Source organism: Sabethes cyaneus, chromosome 3, assembly GCF_943734655.1.
Source record: "Sabethes cyaneus chromosome 3, idSabCyanKW18_F2, whole genome shotgun sequence".
In the NCBI taxonomy this organism is placed as follows: Eukaryota; Metazoa; Arthropoda; class Insecta; order Diptera; family Culicidae; genus Sabethes; species Sabethes cyaneus.
This window is the reverse complement of record NC_071355.1, coordinates 61363121-61389774: the sequence shown is the minus strand read 5'-3', so window position 1 is coordinate 61389774 and position 26654 is coordinate 61363121. Positions and strand designations below refer to the sequence as shown.

General features: G+C 39.3%; 1 protein-coding gene across 3 annotated transcripts in view; it reads right to left on the bottom strand.

The window, feature by feature from the left end:
• LOC128742268 (uncharacterized) overlaps window positions 1–26654 on the bottom strand; it is a 215296-nt gene that overhangs the window by 177095 nt on the left and 11547 nt on the right. For 2 of the 3 annotated variants that reach the window (XM_053838571.1, XM_053838572.1), the window contains exon 2: window positions 15051–16522. The gene's annotated coding sequence lies outside the window, so the exon portion shown is untranslated. The remainder of the gene's footprint in view (window positions 1–15050; window positions 16523–26654) is intronic. The other variant, XM_053838573.1, reaches the window with a different exon arrangement.

The window sequence follows — 26654 nt, the reverse complement described above, 5'->3', positions numbered from 1 at the left end:
CAGAGGTTATATTCCAGGTACCTGCACATTTGACGTAGAACATTAAGCACATTAATGTTCATTAAGCAGGTGTTTACGGTAAAATCTTGACAATTAAAGAAAAAATATTTTATTTGAGCTTATCGTTAAGTCACGAGGTTACACATCCCAAGTAACAATTCTAAAGTCACTTGGCTTTAGGCTATTACAAATATTTTAAAAAGTTTTTGTCCCTCAGGTGTTGGGCCACTGAAGGGGGGGGGGCGAAAAAAAACAAAGAGAATTTTTTAATCGAGCAAAAAAAATATGGTTTTTGGGTATTTTTATTTTAAGTTTAAACGTGGAAACCAAATCTATTCTTGCTTTTAATATATACGCTGTTAATTTCCTTGCAAAAATCTACGAAAAAAAGACTAAAACGAAAGAAATTTTTTTTGGCCGATTTTCGGAAATTCCGCTGCTTGAATTTCCATTTCTATTTCATGCTAGAAGCGTTAACTCAACTCGTACACTCATTTTTCAAGTTTTTTCAGGCTGTAGAGGTTCTTTAACTCATATCCTACAAATTATTTTTTTGCCCCCCGATTTTTCAAGCCAATTTCCAAGGGGGGGGGAGTGACAAAAAATTTTAAAATGATTTGCAATGGCCTTACTTATATTTTATAAAGATTTTATTGCGGTATTAATCATTGCCTCTGGCTTTATTGTGGTATTAGGCAATACCAAGATGTTACAAGTCAAAATACACTTATAGCTAGTTATAAAACCATAATAAAACTGTTAATAAATCAAATTTATTGTATATTTTTTTGAAACGATGATTCTACAATTGATGAAGGGACGGTAAGGGAAAGTAATGAAGAAGGATTTTTTCGGGAATGAAGGGGAATGGTGGAAAGGAAGGGGGGGGGGGGGTAATAGGTAGCTATGGTTAACAAGTTGTCGTTGTGACTCCTGTCTTTTGTCCAATGCTGGAAGGTGCATGGGTCGAACCAAGCTGTAATCAGAGATTATAACCGGATTTGAACCCACAACACCTGCCAGCGCGTGTCGCTCACTGGTACCCGTGTACCTTTGAACCACAGAGGCGCTGGACCAAGGTACACGGTTCAAAGGTACACGGGTACCAGTGAGCGACTCGCCCTGGCAGGTGTTGTGGGTTCAAATCCGGTTATAATCTCTGATTACAGCTTGGTTCGACCCATGCACCTTCCAGCATTGGACAAAAGACAGGAGTCACAACGACAACTTGTTAACCATAGCTACCTATTACCCCCCCCCCCTTCCTTTCCACCATTCCCCTTCATTCCCGAAAAAATCCTTCTTCATTACTTTCCCTTACCGTCCCTTCATCAATTGTAGAATCATCGTTTCAAAAAAATATTAATATATGCCTGACCGCATTTCAAGGTCATGTCTAAAGTCACGTTTGGTCAAATTTATTGTGTTTACTAATATGTCTACTATTAAACTAGTTGGCTGAACCACAACTCCCATAAACTTGGCGTAGCAATATAATATGGCGTACCAATCAAAATTGATCTTAATACGGTATGAAGAAAATTAGAGTTCAACACCGAAATCAGTTTTTATGCGAGACCATATTGCCATATAGGGGTGGTAGGGGCAATATGGGCCACCTAAGCAAAACGCTCCATAAAACATGTAGCGCGTAATCAAAATTCTAATAATTGCCATAAACTTACGATTTGACATGCCTTTGATAAATTAACAATGTTAGAATATTGATTGACTATGAACAGCCATTAAATTTAAATGTTTAAAAAATGATACTTTTTGCTTCGTTCGAAAACAATACGGGGTATAATGGGCCACCATACGGGGCAATATGGGCACTTTAGTTAAAGTTACCATTTTAGCCAGTTTATACTGGAAAATAACATAAAAGATTATCTATACCTATAAAGAAGGATTTCTGTCTGTCTGTCTGTCTGTCTGTCTGTCTGTCTGTCTGTCTGTCTGTCTGTCCTGTGTTCCTTATAGAATCAAAAACTACTGAACCAATCGGCGTGAAAATTTGCATGTAGAGGTTTTTGGGGCCAGGAAAGGTTTTAGTGATGGTTAGAGACCCCTCCCCCCACTAAGAGGGGGGGCTCCCATACAAATGAAACACAAATTTCTGCATAACTCGAGAACTAATCAAGCAAATAGAACCAAATTTGGCATGTGGGTGTTTTCGGTGACAAGAATTTATTCTAGGGTAATTTGAGACCCCTCCCCTCTTTATAAGGGGAATTATAACTCCTCTCCCCTTTAAGAGGGGGGGTTTCCATACAAATTTCCTCATAACTCGAGAACTAATCAAGCAAATGGAACCAAATTTGGCATGTGAAAGTTTTCGAGGGCAAGAAAATTTTCTATGTTGAATTAGGACCCCTCCTCACTTTAAGAGGGGGGGCTCCTGTACAAATGAAATACCAATTTCCTCATAACTCGAGAACTAATCAAGCAAATGGAACCAAATTTGGCATGTGTGTGTTTTTGGAGACAAAATTTTTTTCAATGATGAATTGGGACCCCTCCCCACTTTAAGTGGGGGGGGGGGCTCCTATACAAACGAAATACAAATTTCCTTATAACTCGAGAGCTAATCCAGCAAATGGAACCAAATTTGGCATGTAGGTGTTTTTGGAGGCAAGAATTTTTTCTATGATGAATAAGAACATCTCCCCACTTTAGGAGGGGGGTTCCTATACAAATGAAATACAAATTTCCTCATAACTCGAGAACTAATCAAGCAAATAGAACCAAATTTGGCATGTGGGTGTTTTCGGTGACAAGAATTTATTTTATGGTAAATTGAGACCCCTCCCTCTTTATAAGGGGAATTGTAACTCCTCTCCCCTTTAAGAGGGGGGGCTTCCATACAAATTTCCTCATAACTCGAGAACTAATCAAGCAAATGGAACCAAATTTGGCATGTGAAGGTTTTCGAGGGCAGGAAAATTTTCTACGGTGAATTGAGACCCCTCCCCACTCTAAGATGGGGGGCTCCTGTACAAATGAAATAAAAAATTTCCTCCTAACTCGAGAACTAATCAAGCAAATAGAACAACATTTGGCATGTGGGTGTTTTTTTTGGTGACAAGAATTTATTCTATGGTGAATTGAGACCCCTCCCCTCTTTATAAGAGGAATTATAACTCCTCTCCCCTTTAAGAGGGGGGGCTTCCATACAAATTTCCTCATAACTCGAGAACTAATCAAGCAAATGCAACCAAATTTGGCATGTGAAGGTTTTCGAGAGCAAGAAAATTTTCTATGGTGAATTAGGACCCCTCCCCACTTTAAGAGGAGGGGCTCCTGTACAAATGAAATACAAATTTCCTCATAACTCGAGAACTAATCAAGCGAATTGAACCAAATTTGGCATATGTGTGTTTTTGGAGACAATTTTTTTTTCAATGATGAATTGGGACCCCTCCCCACTTTAGGAGGGGAGGTCCTATACAAACGAAATACAAATTTCCTCATAACTCGAGAACTAATCCAGCAAATGGAACCAAATTTGGCGTGTAGGTGTTTCTGGAGGCAAGAATTTTTTCTGTGATGAATTAGGACCTCTTCCCACATTAGGAGGGGGGGCTCCAATACAAATGAAATACAAATTTCCCCATAACTCGAGAACTAATCAAGCAAATAGAACCAAATTCGGCATGTGGAGGTTTTTGGAGGCAAAAATATTTTCTACGGTGAATTAGGATCCTTCCACACTTCAAGAGGGGGGGCTTCTACACAAATGAAATACAAATTTCCTCATAATTCGAGAACTAATCAAGCAAATGGAACCATATTTGGCATGTGGGTGTTTTTGGAGGCAACCATTTTTCCCATTATGAATTAGGACTTCTTACCTTTTTAGGAAGGGGGGGGATCGCATTCAAACGAAATACAAATTTGCTCATAACTTTAGAACTAATCAAGCAAATGGAACCAAATTTGGCATGTGAGAGTTTTAGATGGCAGAATTTTTTTTCTGTGGTGTATTACGACCCCTTTCCCTTTTAAGAGGGTGGGCTCCCATACAAATGAAATACAAATTTCCTTATAATTTGAGTACTAATCAAGCAAATGGAACCAAATTTAGCATGTAGGAGATTTTTGAGTCTTGAATTTATTTTATGATAGTTAGAGACCTCTCACCCCTGTGGTAGGGGGATATGGACTCTCATACAAATAAAACAGAAATTTTTGCGAAACTCAAAAACTAATCCAACTCGAGAAATTCTAGACTCTTCCATAAAACATTAATCAATAACAAGACCACAAAAACTATCTATAGTAACACTAGATCATTCAGGACGAGCCGGTCGCGAGTGTTGCCGGTGACCCGCCGTCGGAAGCGCCGCCCACTGGGGGGCTTGCAAAACTCGAGATAGTGACAAAGATCATCCGAGATTCATGATTTATGTACAACACAGGTTAATTTGTGGCAATACGAAGTTTGTCGGGTCAGCTAGTATCATATAGAAAAAAAGAGAAATGGTGACTATTTTGATTTCATTCAGCGGTTATTTTATGATTGTTTCTATTTAACGATTTTTTATTTCAGTTGAACAACATAGGCAATATGGCAGTTCAAGTGGCAGGTAGATGAACGATACAACTTTTGCTTTGTAACCGCTATTTTCGGGTGGATTGTTGCTTATAATTACGCAACATTATGCTTGACTGTTTCATTTTTATGTTTATATTACATTCCATCCTTTATTGGTTATGTACAAATACATTGCCAGACATGCTCATTATGCCCCTTACAGCCATGCAAATCAAAAACAATTATAATAATGCGACAAAACAAAAAAATATCTCAATTATACAAACTAGTTGTTCATATATGGTAATATATGGAGTGGAGAAGTCCTGAATCGGCTCGAGTTTTTTCTCAATATCTCAGACATGTCAACGAATTTGGACGCGATTTTTGTTGAGATGCTTATTAAGAACATTATCAGCAAGTTCAATAATCAAATTAGCGAAATTGGTTGTCCAATATGCCCAAAAGAACGGAGGCCCATTTTGCACCATATGCTCATTATGTCCCTATTACCCCTATTAGTATTTTGTTTTAGCTTGCAAACAAAAATTCATTAAAGAAAAGTGTTTTGCAGAAAGAAAGTTATTATCAATCGATATTCCTGTCACAGGAAACAACTAAAATGATTTTGCAAGAAATTGAGATTAACTAACTGAATACATATTATAATTTTTTTAAAACAACCAGTTTACAAAATTTCGATGGCGCGTTATTTTCATCCACCTATCAAATCAGTATGCACGATAAAATTTAATGCGCGTGTGCTGCAAACAAACAGAGACTACTGGGAATTTATTCTTCTAATTATTCTGTGGGATATTTTATATTTTACTAGCTGACCCGGCAAACTTCGTATTGCCACAAATTAAACTGTGTTGTACATAAATCCTGAATCTCGGATGACCTTTATCACAATCTCGAGTTTTGCAAGTTTCTGGGAAGTTCATGGGTGTTTTAATATACAAATTTTCCTTACAGTAAAATAGAAAACAACTCCCCCCATTGCTTAAAACCACCTCCCTCCACCCCACAGTGGTCAACGCTTCCGACGGCAGGTCGCCGGCAACACTCACGGTCTGTGTCCGTCTCGCCCTGAATCATCTAATGTTACTATTGATAGTTCCTGCTGGTCTTGTTATTGACTAATGTTTTATGAAACAGTCTTAAATTTCTCGAGATCGATTAGTTATTAAATTTCTGTTTTATTTGTATGATAGTCCTTATCCCCCTACCACAGGGTCCAAGACCCCCACATGCCAAATTTGGTTCCATTTGTTTAACTAGTTCTCAAGTTATGGAGAAATTTGTATTTCATTTGTATGGAAGCCGCCTCCTCTTAAAGGTGAGAGGGGTCATAATTCACCTCCTAAAGAGGGGAGGGGTCTCAATTCACCATAGAAAAAATTCTTGTCTCCAAAAACATCCACATGCCAAATTTTGTTCCATTGGCTTACTTAGTTCTCGAGTTATGCAGCAATTTGTGTTTCATTTGTATGGGAGCCCCCATTCTTAGTGGGGGGAGGGGTATCTAACCATCATAAGAACCTTTCCTGGCCCCAAAAACCTCTACATGCAAATTGGTTCAGTAGCTTTCGATTCTATAAGGAACATCCCGTCAGACAGACAGACAGAAATCCATTTTTATATTTAAGATAAACCAAAACGATCAGAGTGATCTGATAGTAAATCTGATAGTTTAACTTTCCTGCCTACGGATGTATTTTCAAGTCAATAAAGCTGGCGGACAGTTTTAGCTTTTTTACCAGAGCAAGATCCATGCTTCATATACATAGGGGAAGGGCGGTAAAGACGGACACCTTAAGGTCAAGAGTCAATATCTACTCAAATATAACTGTATTGATTGCAATTTTCATACAAACTGAAACTTTAAGTCTCTGTCTAATAAAGTTACAGCGTGTACTAGAAAATTTCTTCCAAAATTTATACTTTTTTTAATATTATAAACATTATGTATAAATCAGAGTTTCTGCGCATGGGCGGGAAAGACGGACACTTGATATGGGAAAGACGGACACTCGCGAAAAGGTGTCACGCGCCGACGAATTATCAGTATTAAGAATGATTAACATATTTTATCATGTATTTAGGAAAGAATTGGCTTGGGAAAACCCCCTACCCAATTCCCCCTTTGAGCGAGGAAATAAAATGGTTCCCTTTTATAATCTTCAATATTTTAATTGGTGATGAATTAATCGTTTCTAAAAGTTGGCCTATTCCAACTGTTAAATGGTTTCTGGATACTTTTACATGTATTATATGCAAGTATTTGCAATTTAAATCGTTGTTAGGCAAAATGAATACGGAATCTTTGTGTCCGTCTTTCCCTACCTTCGGGTGTCCGTCTTTCCCGACTTGGATACCATTTTTTCAAACTTTAATAACTTTTTACTGATTATTCAAAAATTCACTAGATTTCCAATGGACTTTCAGTGAAGGGTCAAACTAACGTAATGTCGTCGATATAGCACGAAAGTATTGCTTTTTAACGATTTACCAGCTATTTTCTTCACACACAAAATTACATCGGTTAGCGTATGTAGGCATTTTTTCTTTGTTTTGCTTATAAATTTGACAGCTGCGCTGCTAGAAATCGGCAGTTTAATTCAAAAGTTTTTATTCAGTCTATAGAAACATTTCCCATCATTGGTTTGCTTCAAAAAATTATTGTTTATGAAATATGATAAGTGTCCGTCTTTCCCGCAGTGTCCGTCTTTACTGCCCTTCCCCTATATCCGTACTGGCAGTGATTAGCGCAGAAGCCTTGTTGCAATCTTTTAAAATCCTGTGCTAGCTTGTGTTGTCCTATCTGCTTTCTTATTCAAAAGCTGAAATGTTTTCTGGAATATTGAAAGTAGTTTTTATGCAAAAAATATAAGGAATGTTCACAAAAATTTGCGATTGTATTGTGACAGAAGGACTAGTTATGCTTGTTTGCTCTGTTTTATATCATCTCTCGTACGACAACAAGCAATGCAAAAAGACAGGCAAAAAACTGTTGACGACAATATGCTGCTTAGGTGGTAGTTTATTTATAAAAGGGAAAATAGCAGTGGTCAAACGTTACTCCCCTGTGGTACGCCAAAGTTACTGATGGTACACACATAACAGATTGGTTTCATTAGTTAGCTTCAGCTCCATATAATTAACTGCAAAATAATATGCTGTCGCATCTATGCCGAATAATACAATTGAATAGAAGAATAGTCTGTGTAGAAAGCAGGCCATACTAACAAAATAATTATTTTGGGACCCCATGGTGGTCCCTAGCCTCTTATCCAGCAGCTCATACCTCCTCGTGATACCGGCCGGATACGAGCAACCTTGGCGAAGATCAACTAACCAACCTCCCTGGAAACTAAGACGTATACCGACAGAGAACGAGACACTGTGTTGTCTCGGTATCTAAGATGGCTGCCCTATCACGAGGTTCGGTAGCGAGGCCCCAATAAGGCAATCTTTCTGAATCAATTACTACGGAAATTCAAGCGAATACGCATTGGAATTTTCGGCATCGACCTAGGCAATGAAACAAAGCCGACGAATGGAAACTTGGTACTTGCAATGCAACTGCAGATCAGCTTGAGCCCCACATACTCGGCATCGTAGTTCTACAAGAAATCTTGCGCAGTTGCAAAGGAGCGAAAGTTTGAAAGATTTGCGGCGGAAAGGTCTAGTTTTCCCAGAGCAGTGGCACTACCAACGAAGTTTGTAGCTTTGTAGGTTTGGGCAGAATGCGGGATGGCTTGATAGCTTGGAAGGCTAATAACGCGATTTCTATTGAGGATAAAGGAACATTTCTTCAATTACAGCACCATCAACGTGCACTACCCGCTCGAAAGTAGAACCGACAACAAGAAGGTAGTGTCCTACGCGCGGCTGGAGGCAACTAACAATAGCTGTTCGCCATGGGACATCAAGATCGTCATCAGGGATTTGAACACCCAAGTCGGTAAGGAAGAAACCATAGTCTGCATACCGACACAAATAATAACGGCCAATGTTGTTGTACAGCCTTCGCAGCTTCTCAAGGCCTGATGATCCGACTCATCTTTTTTTTCCGGAAAGGTATCCACAATGTCACCTGGAGATCACCTGTCCAACGTACAATGAACCAGATTAACCACGTTCTCATATATGGCCGGTTCTTCTCCAATGTCACGAATATACTTTTCCTACAGGGAGCGGATATTGACTCTGACCACCACTTAGCAGCAGTATATGTGCGCTCAAAACTGTCAACCGTATACCAGACACGTTAAAGCCGTCCTCTTCGACTGAACATTAGGTAGTAATATAACCGGCAATCTACCGAAAACTACACGCGAATACTGAATGAGGCACTGTCTTCTTCCGATGAGTTAAGCACTTCAAACCTCGAAAACGGTTGGCGCAGAATACGCTCGATCACCAGAGAAGCCACTACCGCGGCACTTGGTAAGCGGCCCAAAATATACAAAATGACTGATTTGTTGCGGAATGCCAACAGGCCGTGGACAGAAAAAAATTGGTTGGAAAAATTATCTGTGCATTGCCACTAGGGAGAACTTGACCAAATACGGACGTACAAAGAATTAGCTGAGAAACTACGATCCTGAGGACTAAAAAGCACATAAAGGAAGCGAAGATCGTGAAGAATTAGAACGCCTATTCCGAGCTAATGACACGTGGAATTTTTAAGAGATGGTGAACCAATCCAGTAGTAAATCCAGCGGTTTGTACATCTCGATTGCAACTGAGAAATACGAAATCATATATGAACGAAAAAGTTATATTTCATACCACATAAGAACATATAAGTACCAAAGTGGAGGCAATATACGTGCAAAAATTTTGACAACCGTTTGTAATTCTATCTTGCGTGATTTTTAGAATACGTAACCTAATACTCCTGGATATATGATTAAGATATAACTTAATACATCTATTGCAATCATCTATGCTACTTTATAATTCACAGCCATGAGTTGTATATGAGGACACGCACGACTGCAAAACCACTTATTGTTCACTTTTTGACGTAGGACTACGTCCTACGGCAAGTTTTGAGATAGGGTGTCATTCCAAAAAATCAAAAAATGCGAGCGTCACGAAAAATGACAGATTTTGAGCACTAATAGGTCAGCGGTTTCCCGATCGATTTTCAATATTCTCACACCAATCGATCGGAAAATCTTCTTAGAATTGACCTAAATGAAGAAAAGTATGGATTCTGCATGTTGAACTATTGAAAAATTGAAAATAATGAACCTATGTTTCACCAGAATTCTCGCTTCGTGATTGGTTGGAAGATTCTTTACGATGATCTAAACCTATATCAATTTGATATCTGTGCTTGGGAAGTAAGCCAAAACAAGGGACAAAGTTTCCTCATTTCAACAAGATTTCTTAACACCGCCGCGGTTCAACCTAGGCCATTTTGATGTCCTTGCTTGGGAAGTACGCCGAACGCGATTAAACCTAGTCCAATTTGATGTCTGTGTTAGGGAAGTGTGCCAGAAAAAATGACACAAATTCGTTGTCCCAACAGATCGCAAATTCTTTACTGCGAGACGATTAAACCTCGACGAACTTGATATCTGTGTTGGAAAAATGTGCTACAGCTGTACTGTTCGGTTATAATACGACTCTGTATGAATACGCATGCTTGCCGTTTCATTAGAAGTGTAGTGAAAAGATGTGCTGTTGATAAAATAGGATTGAATTGGTAAAATCCCTTCAACGTGGCAAACCATGGATAACAAAAACAATCTTTAATTTCAGTAAGGTAGCAGGAAAGCAATAGTTTGTGCTCTTGATTTTGTTAAATTGTTTTCAAATGCACAATCTTTTGAGAATTGAACGTAAGCAATGTTACTACTTTGATAAATGTTACATACAACGCATGTAGCATGTATATATGTTGCATATAGCATGTATACATGAAGAATCGAATGATTACAAGCATGAATACATGCCACTATCACTACAAAGAGATTTACGTAGTCCTGCGTCACCTATATATGCGGTCGTGTCTGGTACACAACCCCTCTGATTTTTTTAATATACTCTAATCATTGTACAATTCCAATGTAAACTTGTCATGCATACGATTTAATGTGAACTTGCTATTACGATGTTGTGTTATTTGGGAAACTCGTAAGGGTTACACACCGAGGCCTGACATATGCAGGGACGAGGGAGGGAATCTGGTCGATAGGTGATCGATAAGTGGAAGCAATTCTTCGATGAACATCTCAATGGCGAAGTTTCAGAAAGACGCGGAACAGAAGTTAACCTAGGAGTGCCCATGGAAGATAGTAATGTCCATGCCCCTAATCTCCAAAAAATTGTAATTTAATTTATGGCCAAGAAATCCTGGCAACGGCTCTACATTGGGTTATTCCCAAGATTTGCGAGGAGGAGAAGCTATCGAAGGAATCGACTGCTCGACTGCTGCAACTATCGCGGCATGATGCTGGTAAACGACACCTACAAGGTACTCTCCCAGTTCCTGTCACGCCGGATGTCACCGATAGCACAATATTTCGTAGGAAATTTCCAGACGATTTTCATGGGGGCTCGCGCTCATAGTTGCGCGACGGCGAACTTTACCATCCGACAGATCTTGCAGAAATATCGGGATGACAACGTGCTCCCGCATCACTTTTTTCTGATTTCAAAGCAGCATACGATACAGTCGCTGGAGACCAGCTATGGGAGATAATGCAAGCACACGGTTTTCCGGATAAACTGGAACGACTGAACAGAGCTACATTGGAGCGAGTGATGTATTTCATGTGCGTCACGAGGACACTCTTGAGTCCCTTCGAGACGCGGCAAACGGTGAGGTAAGGTGACAGTTTATCCTGTATACTGTTCAACATTGCTATTGAGGGAGGCCGACCGACGAGCAGGCATCGAAACGGGAGGCATGATTTTCCCACGGGATGCACGAAGGGTAGCCAACGACGAAAAGAGTTTTGTTCAACAACTCCACCAGCACCAAGAACAGGAGACTCAGCGCGTAAGATGGCTCGATGAGGTCGAAAGAGATTCGCGACTTCTAAGACGACTGGAAAATTGGCGACGAGTGGCTCAAAATCTAGTTGAACAGATATAGAAAACACTTATAGCAGTTGCAGGTAGTTCATCAACTGGATATTATTTATTTCTATTCATAACTTGCTTGGTCGGCCCTACGATCCACCTTTTCTTATATTGCGTAATACAGCTCTAAGATGTTATACATAAAAGAGTCTTAGCCGGAAACTGAAACAAAAAGTTTTTATGCTCGCGTTGGATTTTGATTAACTGAATAAAAAAAATTATCTCCACTGTGTTGATTCTATAAGTGGGCAAAATGGCTCTTTTGTGTAAGTGGCTTTGAACCGTCCATTTTCTGCCCCGAACCGATTCATATGAACGGTGTTAAATCAGGTAAAACCAAATAACAAAATTCGAAAAAAGGCATTACTGCTCTGTATGGTTTATAGCTATCAATCGTTCGAAATCATCTTATAACTCTGGCTGTTTGCAACATTTATTTAGTCTGATTAGTGTATAATGTTGCTTAGAAAATTCTTTTGCTGTCATTAACTAATGTTTTAAATTTTGCGACTTGGTCCGGTCTGATTCAACACCGACCATATGATATCGCGACAAGCAGTCGAGTTAAGTAGGCGAGTCGAGCAGTCGAATAACGCAGTCGAGTCAAGTAGTTGGGTCGAGCAGTTGGAACAAGCAGTCAGGTCGAACAGTTTAATCCAGTAGTCTAGCCGAACAGTTTAATCGAGCAATTGAGTCGAGTAGTCCAGTCAAGCAGTTGAATCGAATAGTCTAGTCGAGCAGTTGAATCAAATTGTTCAGTCAAGCAGTTGAGTCAAGCAGTTGAGTCGAGCAGTTGAATAATACAGTTTAGTCGAGCAGTCGGGTCAAGTGGTCCAGCCGAGCAATTAAGTTTCGCAGTGAAATCGAGCAGTTGAGTCGAGCAGTCGAGTCGGGTCGAGCAGTTTAGTCGTATAGGCCAGTCGATCAGTTGAATCGGGTAGTCTAGTCGTGCAGTTGAATCGAGTGATCGAGTACAGCAGTTGTGTTGACCAGCCGATTTGAGATTCCAATCAAGTAGTTGAGGCAAACAGTTCAGTCGAGTCGAGCAGTTGAGTCGAATGGTCCAGTCTAGCAGTTGAATCGAGCAGTTGAGTCAAGCAGTTGAGTCAAGCAGTTGAGTTGAGTAGTCAGGTCGAGTGTTCAGGTCAAACAGTAGAGTCTAGCAGTGAAATCGAGCAGCTCAGTCGAGCAGTTGAGTCGAGTAGTTGAGCCGAGTAGTCTAGTCGAGAAGTTGAATTGAGTAGTCTAGTCGAGCAGTAGTTAAGTCGATCAGTCGAATCATACAGTTTAGTCAAGCAGTGCAGTTCAGTTTAGTTCGCACTAAAATCGAGCAGTTTAGTCGAGTGATCCAGTCGAGCAGTTAAATCGAGCAGTTGAATCGAGCAGTTAAGTCGAGCAGTTGAATCGAACAGTTAAGTCAAGCTATTAAGGTCGAGTGGCTAAGTCAAGCAGTTAAGTCGAACAGATGAATCAAGCTGTCCAATCGTCAGTTGAATCGAGCTGTCAGATCGAGCAGTTAAATCGAGTAGTCTAGTCGAGTAGTTGAATCGAGCAGCCGATACGAATAGTCCAATCGAGTAGTTGAGTCAAGCAGTTGGATTGAGTAGTTTAGTTGAGCAGTTGAATCGAGTCGAGCAGTTCAGTAGAGTAGTCCAGTCTAGCAGTTGAATCGAGCAGTCGAATCGAACAGTTAAGTTAGCAGTTGGGTCAAGCAATCAGGTCGTGTGTTTAAGTCGAACAGTTGCGTCGAGCAGTGAAATCAAGCTGTCCAGTCAAGCAATCCAGTTGAGCAGGTGGGTCGAACTGTCAAGTCAAGTAGTCGAATCGAACAGTCCAGTCGAGTAGTCGGGTCGAGTAGTAAGTCGAACAAATGTGTCAAGCAGTCGAATTGAGCAGTTAAGTCGAGTAGTTCATTTGAGCAGTTAAATCGAGCTTTTCAGTCAAGCAGTCGAATCAAACAGTCCAGCCGAGCAGTTCAGTTGGGCAGTCCAGTCGAGCAATCAAATCGAGCAGTCTAATCGATCAGTCCAGTCGAGCAGTCTAGTCCAACTAGTTGAGCAATCGAGCAGTCCAGCAGTCGACCAGTGCCAGTGAGGTGACTGAGAACAGAACTCATTGCTACGAAAACATGACGTCCTGTCATGGGCCTGTATTTAATTACCGATAAGCCTCTTATGACGTCCTATCAGAGCCCTGGTTTTGGGTACAGCCTCTTATATAAATAGAAGATTAATCATTGCATCTACGAGAATGTTTCATTACAATTGATTCTTGCCTATATTTGTTGCCAATCAGCTTTCAAATAAGGCCATTGCAAATCATTTTTAAAGTTTTTGTCCCCCCCCCTCCACCCCCCCTCCTGGAAATTGGCTTGAAAAATCGGGGGGCAAAAAAATAATTTGTAGGATACGAGTTAATTTTTTTTTTAATCAATTTTCGTTGGGCTCTACAGCCTGAAAAACTCGAAAAATGAGTGTACGAGTTGAGTTAACGCTTCTAGCACGAAATAGAAATGGAAGTTCAAACAGTGAAATTTCTGAAACTCGGCCAAAAAAATTTCTTTCGTTTTCTTTTTGTTTGTAGATTTTTGCATGAAAAATAACAACGTATTTATTAAAAGCAAGAATAGATTTGGTTTTCACGTTTAAACTTTAAGCACAGACAAACAGACATAACACTCGTTCTCTATTCTTCGTACCGATTAAACCGTCATTTCAAATTTGGGTTTAGTTGGGAATGTCTCCGTTTTGGTCAGTGGCGCTTTTTGCCGAAAGAAGGGGAATTCCCCATAAAAAATACTTGCTACTTCGAGGGATGCCCATGTTGCTATTTGATATTTGGGAATGTCGATCATAGATGGTGCTAGTGTTCAGGCTAAATGCGAGGTACGATAATTTTTGTTGATTTTTCTTTCAAGAGTTATGTCTGTTTGTCTGTGCTTTAAGTAAAAATGTCCAAAATCCATTTTTTTGCTCGATTAAAAAATTCTCTTTGTTTTTTTTTTCGCCCCCCCCCCTTCAGTGGCCCAACACCGGAGGGACAAAAACTTTTTTAAATGTTTGTAATGGCCTAACTGAAAAATGATAATCACGTATGAAAATAAGACGACTGTTCAGATGTAAACTCTTCACAAGTTACGTTTTGCGCTATTTTTCGATATTACCACAATTCCGTTACATAAATCGAGCCTATGCCAAACCATTGTAACCTTTTAGTGAATCGGCTTTGATTCACTATAAATTTTCACTCTCAACACAACCAAAAGTCCCATCATACCGCCTAACAATTGCAGTTTTCAATAACCAGCTATTATCATCGATAATAATAGCTGCTTTTGTTTCCACGGCAAGGCCTCCAATCCCGAAGCTGAGTTTTCCTTTTAAAAAGTAAATATAAATATAATTACCATTTGCAATGAGTTCACGCAAAAGTTCACCTCTCCGTGGTCGTTGTCTTTCCCGCAGTTGCTCAGTGTATGCGTATACGCGAATGTCTGTTAATGGATGAATGCATGCATGTGAATCCGAAAGTTTTTCGTAGTCCGTCCGGCACTGCTGCTGATGCTGCTGCTGCTACTGCTGCCACAACCGCTATGTTCCGCCGGTCGGTGCTGACACGACTTGGTCCTGAGAGAGTCGATAACGGCTGACGCGCCAAAAACTTCCCCAGCCACAACACAGTCGCTACAGTAAAAGAAAACAACTGCCGTGCCACCACACTACAACACAGTGTGTAACTTTTTCTCAACTTTGGTTCAATTTTAAAATCTTCTGTTTCACTTTCGTGTTGGTGCGGGTTTTCGCTTTTTTACTGCACTTAATTTTTCCTCAGATAATAATTTCTGCTTGCCGCGTTGCCCATTCACGAGTTTGATTGCACGCTTTTTTCCGCCGATAAGCCAGCAAAAATTAGTGGATCTTTTTTGCGCTCAAACGAAACACATTCGGCCACTAGCAGACAGAGAAAATGCCTCCAACAGAAATAATCAATTAGCTGTTTTATCACTTCTTTCCAACTGCAGTATTTTTTTTAAAGATCGATTATCTATTATTCAATGATTCACTGCCGATATAGCACTGTTTGCTTTAGCGCTATCGCGCCGTGGTTATTGCTTGTTGAGAAAAAAATTTCACTTTGATTTGTCCATTTTTTTTGCAACTAAACACCACCGCTTAGAACTGCACTTCGATAACTATCGCAAAAAAGTGTTTGCGAGGGGCGTTTCGAAATGAAAGTTTCCCGCACCACCGACGAGACGAGACGCAGCGGCTCGCACAAATTAGCTTTTGATTTAATTTGACTCCAATGCCCCCAACTTAACTTGCTGGCTGCAGCGAGCACCTAGCTACCAACCAGTAGCGGCGGACGGCGGCAAGTGCACACAATTACGGGGGTCGAAGTGGCCGTCACGTTCAAAGACATGTGTAGCGAGCCGCAAAACTTACCTCGCCGAAGTTGAAACACAGCAACAAAGTTTGTGAAGGCTCACGCAAACTGCCGTTCGACGGAGCGTGAAAAATTCCGTGAATCTGGAGGTACTTCTACGCGAGAAAAAAAAACGCACATACACGGTAAAACCTAGTGAACAACGACGTGTTTCTGGGGGCTTACGGCTAATTTAGCTGCTGCTTGTTCGAATTCACTTGTACATGGTCACTGTTGCCACCGAGCAAAGTATCGACAAGTCTTGGGTGGCACCTTTCGCACCTGTGTTTAATCAGCGTTGGGGCGTTATTTGCAGTTTTTTTCTTCCACTTCTAAAGAAAATCCAAATAAGTCACCAAACATTCGCTCTATAGATATAGGTTTTTAAATGATCCCGAACAGTGCACTTTCGGTTAAATGGTGCGCGTTATATCCGGTGGGAATAATTGTTATCTGTGAATGAAAAGAAAAAAAAGTTTTGTAAAACAGCACAGAATTATCATTATTAAATTATAAATAATATCTATATCTAACTTTGCAGGCATCTTAAGGACTCGTGCTCTAAAGTTCACGTTACTGCATTGGCAAAGCACAACTTCATACGTTCAACCCTCTACAAAAATCAGGGTAAAATGATCAAATTGAAACGGCACGCTTACATCTAATTAACAAGGCACAAATAACTAGTCATCCATGCATATCATAAGGTATAGTAAACTTAACCCTCTAACGGGTAAGCCCGTCTGAATACGAAGTTGTATCACCATATTTTGATCATGCGTTAGGGAGTTATCCCCCCTGGTAGATATCTGGCACCCATTTGGGTGTTGCACAAGCATTTTTTTGGCAACATTCCTATAAAGTTGTAAAATGTGAACGAAAATGTGACATAACAATGCTATGTGCCAAAACAACAAGAGGGCAATTTGGCAAAATTTGTCACACCATCAGATATCTAGTACACTTACTTCAAAGTTTGTCGAGGACGCCGCCGAAAATCTGGCCAAATCCAGATTTATCTGACAACTCACATCTGACATAATGGCAATCGTGATCTGAATCGAAGTAGCAAGGTAAGAAGGTGGGTTGCTACACGAAGAGTGTTACACACAGCAATTTGTATCGAAGAATTGTTTTGAGCAGTGTAGTACTAGTGTAGAGCAGTCATGATACGCAGAGAAGCGATCAACCTTTGACCGTGATAAACATGTTTTATTGGCATACGCTACCTCCCTTCCTCACACGTCTGCTTGAGCTAGTTGGTAAAGAGAATAAAGCGTGATGGAAACTTCCGGAAATCGGATCGTTAGGTTTGTTTCTTCATTTCAGATAATAGTTTTGGTCCTATCAAAAAAAAAATATTTATCCTTAATGTTGCATGCAATTTCAACAATTCCATACTTAACAGCCTAGTTGTTTCTTTTAGGAAAAGCTTAAGTCCCAGGACACAATGCATACGGAATTTAATTTCTCAAGGATTTTCTGTGTCTGAGCCTTCAGACTTGTATTTTTTGATTTTGCGTCGAATATGAGGCCAAGAAATAATGGACTGCTCGCAAACTAGCTACTTTTCACTACTCATTTTTCATTTCTCATTTGGCAATACTCATTACTTACTCCTTACTTCTTACTTCTTACTTCTTACTGCTTACTGCTTACTGCTTACTGCTTACTGCTTACTGCTTACTGCTTACTGCTTACTGCTTACTGCTTACTGCTTACTGCTTACTGCTTACTGCTTACTGCTTACTGCTTACTGCTTACTGCTTACTGCTTACTGCTTACTGCTTACTGCTTACTGCTTACTGCTTACTGCTTACTGCTTACTGCTTACTGCTTACTGCTTACTGCTTACTGAAGTTTTTGGAACGTCTTAGTAGAATACGAAACCTAAAAATAAAAATAAGAAAACTTATCCAATTTAATTCTACTATGTGTATTTTATTCAATGACAGATACGTATTTCGCCTACGACTTGCAGGCTTCCTCAGTGTCTGTTTTCGAACCTGTTCGAAAACAGACACTAAGGAAGCCTGCAAGTCGAACAGGTTCGAAAACAGACACTGAGGAAGCCTGCAAGTCGTAGGCGAAATACGTATCTGTCATTGAATAAAATACACATAGTAGAATTAAATTGGATAAGTTTTCTTATTTTTATTTTTAGGTACTGCTTACTGCTTACTGCTTACTGCTTACTGCTTACTTCTTACTTCTTACTTCTTACTTCTTACTTCTTACTTCTTACTTCTTACTTCTTACTTCTTACTTCTTACTTCTTACTTCTTACTTCTTACTTCTTACTTCTTACTTCTTACTTCTTACTTCTTACTTCTTACTTCTTACTTCTTACTTCTTACTTCTTACTTCTTACTTCTTACTTCTTACTTCTTACTTCTTACTTCTTACTTCTTACTTCTTACTTCTTACTTCTTACTTCTTACTTCTTACTTCTTACTTCTTACTTCTTACTTCTTACTTCTTACTTCTTACTTCTTACTTCTTACTTCTTACTTCTTACTTCTTACTTCTTACTTCTTACTTCTTACTTCTTACTTCTTACTTCTTACTTCTTACTTCTTACTTCTTACTTCTTACTTCTTACTTCTTACTTCTTACTTCTTACTTCTTACTTCTTACTTCTTACTTCTTACTTCTTACTTCTTACTTCTTACTTCTTACTTCTTACTTCTTACTTCTTACTTCTTACTTCTTACTTCTTACTTCTTACTTCTTACTTCTTACTTCTTACTTCTTACTTCTTACTTCTTACTTCTTACTTCTTACTTCTTACTTCTTACTTCTTACTTCTTACTTCTTACTTCTTACTTCTTACTTCTTACTTCTTACTTCTTACTTCTTACTTCTTACTTCTTACTTCTTACTTCTTACTTCTTACTTCTTACTTCTTACTTCTTACTTCTTACTTCTTACTTCTTACTTCTTACTTCTTACTTCTTACTTCTTACTTCTTACTTCTTACTTCTTACTTCTTACTTCTTACTTCTTACTTCTTACTTCTTACTTCTTACTTCTTACTTCTTACTTCTTACTTCTTACTTCTTACTTCTTACTTCTTACTTCTTACTTCTTACTTCTTACTTCTTACTTCTTACCTCTTACCTCTTACTTCTTACTTCTTACTTCTTACTTCTTACTTCTTACTTCTTACTTCTTACTTCTTACTTCTTACTTCTTACTTCTTACTTCTTACTTCTTACTTCTTACTTCTTACTTCTTACTTCTTACTTCTTACTTCTTACTTCTTACTTCTTACTTCTTACTTCTTACTTCTTACTTCTTACTTCTTACTTCTTACTTCTTACTTCTTACTTCTTACTTCTTACTTCTTACTTCTTACTTCTTACTTCTTACTTCTTACTTCTTACTTCTTACTTCTTACTTCTTACTTCTTACTTCTTACTTCTTACTTCTTACTTCTTACTTCTTACTTCTTACTTCTTACTTCTTACTTCTTACTTCTTACTTCTTACTTCTTACTTCTTACTTCTTACTTCTTACTTCTTACTTCTTACTTCTTACTTCTTACTTCTTACTTCTTACTTCTTACTTCTTACTTCTTACTTCTTACTTCTTACTTCTTACTTCTTACTTCTTACTTCTTACTTCTTACTTCTTACTTCTTACTTCTTACTTCTTACTTCTTACTTCTTACTTGTTCGTGTTCTTCGGCTGCTGAGAAAAGGAAAGTATGCTAAGCGTGTTGAAGCTGGAGCACTCGTCTCGCTGCCGTGATGGAATATCTGGATGCTGAAAATCTGGAATTGGCAGGAAATATGCTGCTCGCGACAACAAAACGACCAAAATTATGCCACGTCTTTTGCAGTTGGTCACCTGGACTGGTATTTCATCGTGACTCATGACCTTACACGAACGGTTTCGTCTATTGCATAGCTGCTGAGGCTTTCCGGTTGGTCCGTTACAACAAGCCGTGCTTGGTTAGTGGTTAACGGTACTCCAATTTACCGAAAAGAGAATTACGTTAGGTGCGTTAGTGCAGGTTTATTGCAACCTAGAGTTATGATAATCCACACTTTGTGAGGAACGTGAGGAATATATTTGTGGTTAAACGGCATGTCTCAGCTCAATGTGGTCTTGGGCAACTTTTTGAATGAAAAAGTGACGCATCTTTCGAAGGGGTCGTCCAATATTTAGGTGTTACTTTAACAACAATTTAAGTAATAACTTTTTGAGTAAATTTTTTTTCACCTTTTTGTTTTCAAAATATTAAAGATAAACCAATTTCAAGTATTTTTTTCTGAAAATATGAAACTTCTACCTCTTACCTATTTTCAGCAATAGACCTTTGTTTTTAACGACCCCTCAAATCGCCTTTCTTCTTGTAACATGTTTATTTCAACAGACAGCTCAATGTGTTGTTCTAGACAACATTTTACACATAAAAAAGGACTATTTTTGCTAAAGACTGTTTTGCTTTTTCTGCACTAATTAATAAGATACAACAAATTTTAGGTTAAAAACGGTCTGATGAAAAATGTTTATTTTTTCAAGAGTGGTGTCTTCGGAGAAGTAAAATAATAGAATACAGCGCATCTTCCTGCACTATTAGGGTAACCATGAATTCATCTATTATCACCCTAATACTTTTGTTTTCTTAAATAATTTCAAAAAGAAAGTTTTTTTCTCCAAAAGTTGTAAAACATACTAAAACGAGCAATTTTGCTGAATAAAGTAACTATAAAGTATCTCTTACCGGTTGCGAAATATAATGATGTGTTAAAAAAGAGCACTCTAAAATCAATTACACTACACTCAATAACTTTGCACACGCTTATTTTATTGCTTTCAAAAGCTCTACAGAGTTATTCAGTATGTTGAAATACATATTTTCCGTGAAGACTGTTTGACGCTAGGATGCATATTTATTAAGTTATAAAATGTTTGAAAAAAAAAATCCGCACTATTCCCAGGCATTCCCAGTCATGGTATTCCCAGGTATTCTCTTAAATACACATTTGGGCAGATAACTTTAACAATTCCCTACAAATTGGTATGCAAAATTCATCAGACGGTTTTTAACCTAAAATCAGTTATATCTTATTAATTAGTGCATATAAAGCAAAACAGTCTGTAGTAAAAATATTCCTCTTTTATGTGCAAAATATTTTGTAGAACATCACATTGAGCTGTCTGTTGAAATAAACGTGTTACAAAAAGAAATGTGATTTGAGGGGTCGTTTATAAACAAAGGTCTATTGCTGAAAATGGGTAAAAGGTAGAAGTTTCATATCTTCAGAAAAATTACTTAAAATTGGTTTATCTTTAATATTTTCAAACCAAAAAGGTGAAAAAAAGTTTACTCAAAAAGTTATTACATAAATTGTTGTTTAAGTAACGCTTAAATATTGGACGACCCTTCAAAATATGCATCAATTTTTTATTCAAAAAGTTGCCAAACACCACATTGAGCTGAGACATGCCGTTTAACCGCAAATATTTTTGTCCCGAAATTTTAATTTCTGGCCCATAGTGCACATGCAACGAGAGAAAAGTTGAACCTTTCGCCGTTGCGGACGACCAACAAATGGCGGAAATAAGTTTTCTGGTCACGGTCGACATTTTGTAAACGTCTGCAGCTTGTAAATGCTTTATTATCAGTGTTCTTCTTTTGTAAAGTGCAGAAAAGTTTTGCGCAAATTTTTCAGCTTTTTTAAAACTCGCGCGTACCGTCTACCGATTACCAGAGGAAAAGCACTATTCAACGTAGAAACAAACGATGAAAATTTATTTACTGTTTGGTTTAGTGTGGCTTCGATTCGTTTTAATAAAAGAAATTCAATCAATTCATGGATATAACTCCAAAATCGGTTGACGATTGAACCTATACAATGTTACTACTTTGATAAACGTTGCGTATGTAGGTTGTATACATGAAGAATCGTATTATTACATACATGGATACATCCTACTATCGCTACAAAGAAACTTACGTAGTCCTACGTCACCTATGCGGTCGTGTTTTGTGCACAACCCCTCAGACTTTTTTACATTTTTGTTTCGATCAAGTTTCTTTTACCGTTTAAAAAAAAACAATCACTACATGTGTATGCAAGAAGTCGGCCGGACGCCGTCCGACACAAACGAACATTTAGCTTGCATCGGACCGACACCAGGCGACAAACTCTTACAGAAAGAGAAACGAAAAAATACGTCACCTTATGTGCCCAGTCAGCTTACAATTTACACACTTCAGGTTGAACGCAAAGCGGGAGAACGACTCTTGGATTCTCTTGAGAGGTCACATATGGTTTGCTAACTGCAGTTTCGCAAGCGGCAGATTAACTGCATTGAAAAAACAATCAAACGATCGTTTTTGAAGCGTTTTTGAAGCGTACGCATTCATGCAGTCACAGTCAACTTGCGATCCCTTTTCGAGCCCTGCTTCTTACTTCATATTTCTTATTTCATATTTCAAATTTCATTAAAGGTAACATTTGAAATGCAAAAAAAAATCGTCGTAAATAATGGAGTAACGCATAGCTTGAGAAGCTGCTAGAATCAGCGGACTAAAAAATAAATATGAAAATATATATTTATTTTTGCCTTGACTCGCCGGCCGAATTGATGTTTGTATATTTTTTTCGCAAACAAGCTAAAAATAACGATATGTCGATAATGCAGGCGACCGATCTTTAATACATGCCGTAATGGTGCTTTAGCAATTACTATTATAATGCAGCTTTAATTTGACAATAGTGGGGCCCTTTTCCACTTTATTACTGCATTTATCGTACATGTAAGAAAATAATACATTATATGATATGCTTTGCAGCGTACTATAAAGCATTACAATTGAATTGATATAAAGCTTTGTTGTTACTTGGGTACTTCTTACTTTAGGCTGCCCTCTCTCGAGTTGAGATGTCCCAAAAATCATCTTTTTTTTGGTTTAATTTAACGGGAAGTTCAACGGGAAGCAGTCATTAATTTTTCGTCGGAGAGCCCAATTTTGGAAGCAACTTTTAGACCCAAAAGCGGAGTTCTGTTTATAGAAATGTATTCACCTAACTTCACCTTAAATTAAAAAAATATAACTGGTCCACTAATAGTTAACTTAGCCTGTCCTTTTTTAAGCAACCATTCACATGGTTTTTTACTGTTTTGGTAATTGCAATGGAAAACGCATGGTAGTTTTTCCCCACCTACAAAGAAGCGAATATTTCTAGCAACCAAAAACCAGACATGTCCGTTTCCTTACCAGAAATATCTATTTCTGATAGCCGAAAGAAAAAACCCATGCGTCTCCTAAGAGTAATGTAAACATGTCAGAAAACACTTCTGAGTGGAACCCCACCCACTCTGTCCTGTTCAAGCAAGTTCCGTCTACAACCTTGCATCGGATTAAAAATCGAGCCAGACTGTCGACTTATAGGAAGGTAGCGACTCCAAATAGGGACGATGCTTAAAATAAGACGACCAAAACACGATCTCGGAAGCTGTACACGAGGTTGCAGACGAAGTTTGATTGCCTGGTGATGGACGACGAAATCTACATCAAGGTAGGCTTTAAACAGGTTTTTGGGCAAATGTTTTGAACGACATGCAAAGGGGGAATTGTAACCGAGGCCGTCAACCAGGAAATTTATGTGAACGAATGTCTATAAAAATGTGTGCCTGTTTTTGAAGTACCTACCATGATTGTTCCATGCTGTTTTGGCTGGATTTTGCAAAAACCTACAGCTGGTGTGGTGCCTAAAGCCCAACACCTTTCTAAGACGCCAGAGCTCCGCCAAATTGAGAAATATTAAGCTTTCGTCAAGCGGCGCCTTAAGAAGATCCACAAACCAAAACCCAGTTGGAAGCGAGAAGCAGTTTAAAGCAAACTGACTTTCGGTAAATCGGAAGCATAACTCAACATTTTTTATGTATTGTATATTAATTAAACATCAAGAACAAAAATAATATGATTGTTTAATAGAAAATTTAATCATTTTACACATATTTTTATTTGCACAAAGTTGGATTTTTTTTACGCGATCATGAACGTAAACTCTTTTTTAGGAACGGAGCCCAAGTAAAAATTCTAGGTTTTATTACGTTCCTCTAGTGATTTACATGACCAATTTCATAAAACCGCTTATAAAACTATGAGCTCCACTAAAACTTTCTGATGACCGCTATATACCTGCATTCTGACCAAGTGGCCCACTCTTCAGAGGGTTTTCATAACCTCCATCAGGAATCAGATTAGGCTCAAGTATCGTATCACGTTCTGGTGAAAGCTGCAATAAAACCGATTAAGCGTTCGCTGCTTGACAGCAACCGCCATAACTTAATAAAGCTTTTCGCTTTTCGCTCCGGAAAAAACTAAATCAGTTCGCCAGCTTTGTCAACTTAAACATATATCCGTGAGCAGAAAAGATATAGTTTTACTGTCAGATCATTCTGTCCGATTTGGTTTATAGCGACCATGATGTGATATCCCATAGAATAATTAATAAATTTTGTGCAATCTTAGTTCGTTTACAGCTTATGCGCATTAAATTTTATCGTGTGTGTTGATATGATAGGTGGATAAAATCAATGGGCCAATGAAATTTTGCAATTTTCGAAAACTGGTTGTTCTAACAAAATAAATATATTTATTCAGTTAGTCAATCTCAATTTCTAGCAAAATCATTTTAGTTGCTTCCTGTGACAGGAAAACCGATTGATAATAACTTTTTCTCTGCAAAATACTTTGCTTTGTTGAAATTTGTTTGCGAGCTAAAACAGAATACTGGAATATGACCTCGCATAGTAAAATTTGGTGCAATTTTGGTGTTGAACTTTAGTATTATTTATAATACCAGCAATAAATCTGTTTGGTAAGGGTGTTTCCGGGTATGAAATGGAGAGAGTTACCTGGAAGGAGCGTCAAACATAGCTCTGGCTCTCTCAAGCTCCCACCTGGCGCCTCCACGCAGATCTAAGTCAAATGATGACGGTCGATGGCCTTACCCGGAAATGCTTCATGTACTTACTGAAGCAGCTAAGCTAGGAGGTGCGAACTAGAGCGCCTGTTCTCCAGGTGAGGGGCGGCTCACACAGCGTCTGTCTCGTAACGGGCGGCTGAATATGAAATGCTGTATCCCGCAAGCTATACCTAAGATGGCAGACCCATCAGCGGGATGTAGGTATCGCGACCCCGGTGAGGTAGTATACCGAAAACTCAATTACCACGAACAACGAACAAAGAAATTCAGGACGGAACAATCGGTATAGGACACGGCAAGGGACAAGGAAACGATTAAGGGATAACGATTGGAAACTTGGTACCTGGAATGTCCGAACTCTCCATGAACCGGCACGGGCTGGCTTGCTTGCTCGAGAGCTGCATCAACTCGGAGTGGAGATCGCTGCTATTCAGGAAGTTCGGTGGCCAAATTCCGGAGAAAGGGAGTTCCGTGCAGTAGACCCTATTGCAGGCACTTCTTTTAAGTACCACATCTACTACAGTGGCGGTAAGAAAGCTGAACATGGAGTCGGTTTCGTAGTGTTGGGAAAACAAAAGCAACGAGTTATCCGGTGGAGGCCCGTAGATGACCGTATATGCGTGTTAAGGATTAAGGGCAAATTCTTCAACTATAGCCTAATCAACTTATACGCACCGACAAATGATAAATCCGATGATGCTAAAGACGAGTTTTACGACAAGCTTGAGAGGACCTATGGAGAGTGCCCAAAACACGACGTGAAAATCATCATCGGAGATGCAAACGCGCAGATCGGGAGGGAGGAATTCTTCCGTCCAGTTATTGGAAGACATAGCCTGCATCTGTCGACCAATGATAACGGTCTGAGGCTCATAAATTTTGCCGCGGCCAGAGGGATGGCCATCTGTAGCACCTACTTTCCACGTTTGAATATTCGGAAACAAACCTGGAGGCATCCAAATGGAGACTCTAGCTCTCAGATCGATCATGTCTTGATTGACGGTCGACACTTTTCGGATGTTATCGATGTACGGTCTTTTCGTGGACCAAATATCGACTCTGACCACTATCTCGTAGTGAGTAAGATTCGCGCAAGGCTGTCGAACACGGCGAAAGCTCGCACTGAAAGGACGCTGCGTTTCAACATCCAGCGGTTAACGGCAGACGGCGTTGCAGTGGAGTACGCCAGGAAGCTTCACCAGCGAATCGCAGAACAGCAGGTAGAAGAAGAAGATATAAATGGGCTGTGGAGGAACATCCATGGTGCCATCCAAACAACAGCGAGAGAGGTGGTAGGCACGACGCGTGGAAGACAGCGTAACAGCTGGTTTGATGCCGAATGCCAGAGAGTGACAGACGAAAAGAACCAGGCCAGGAGCCGCATGCTCACTGCGGCAACGCGTCAAAACAGAGAGAGATACAGAGAGACTAGAGCTGCGGAAAAAAGAATCCATCGTCTAAAGAAACGCGAGTACGAGGAGCACGTGCTTGCCGGCGCAGAGGAGCGATACGCCAGCAACGACACACGGAGTTTCTATAAAACGGTGAGAAGCAGGAATTTTGCCATGCCTGTGATGTGCAATGATAGTGCTGGCAACCTGCTTACCGACAAAACGGCGGTAGCAGCCAGG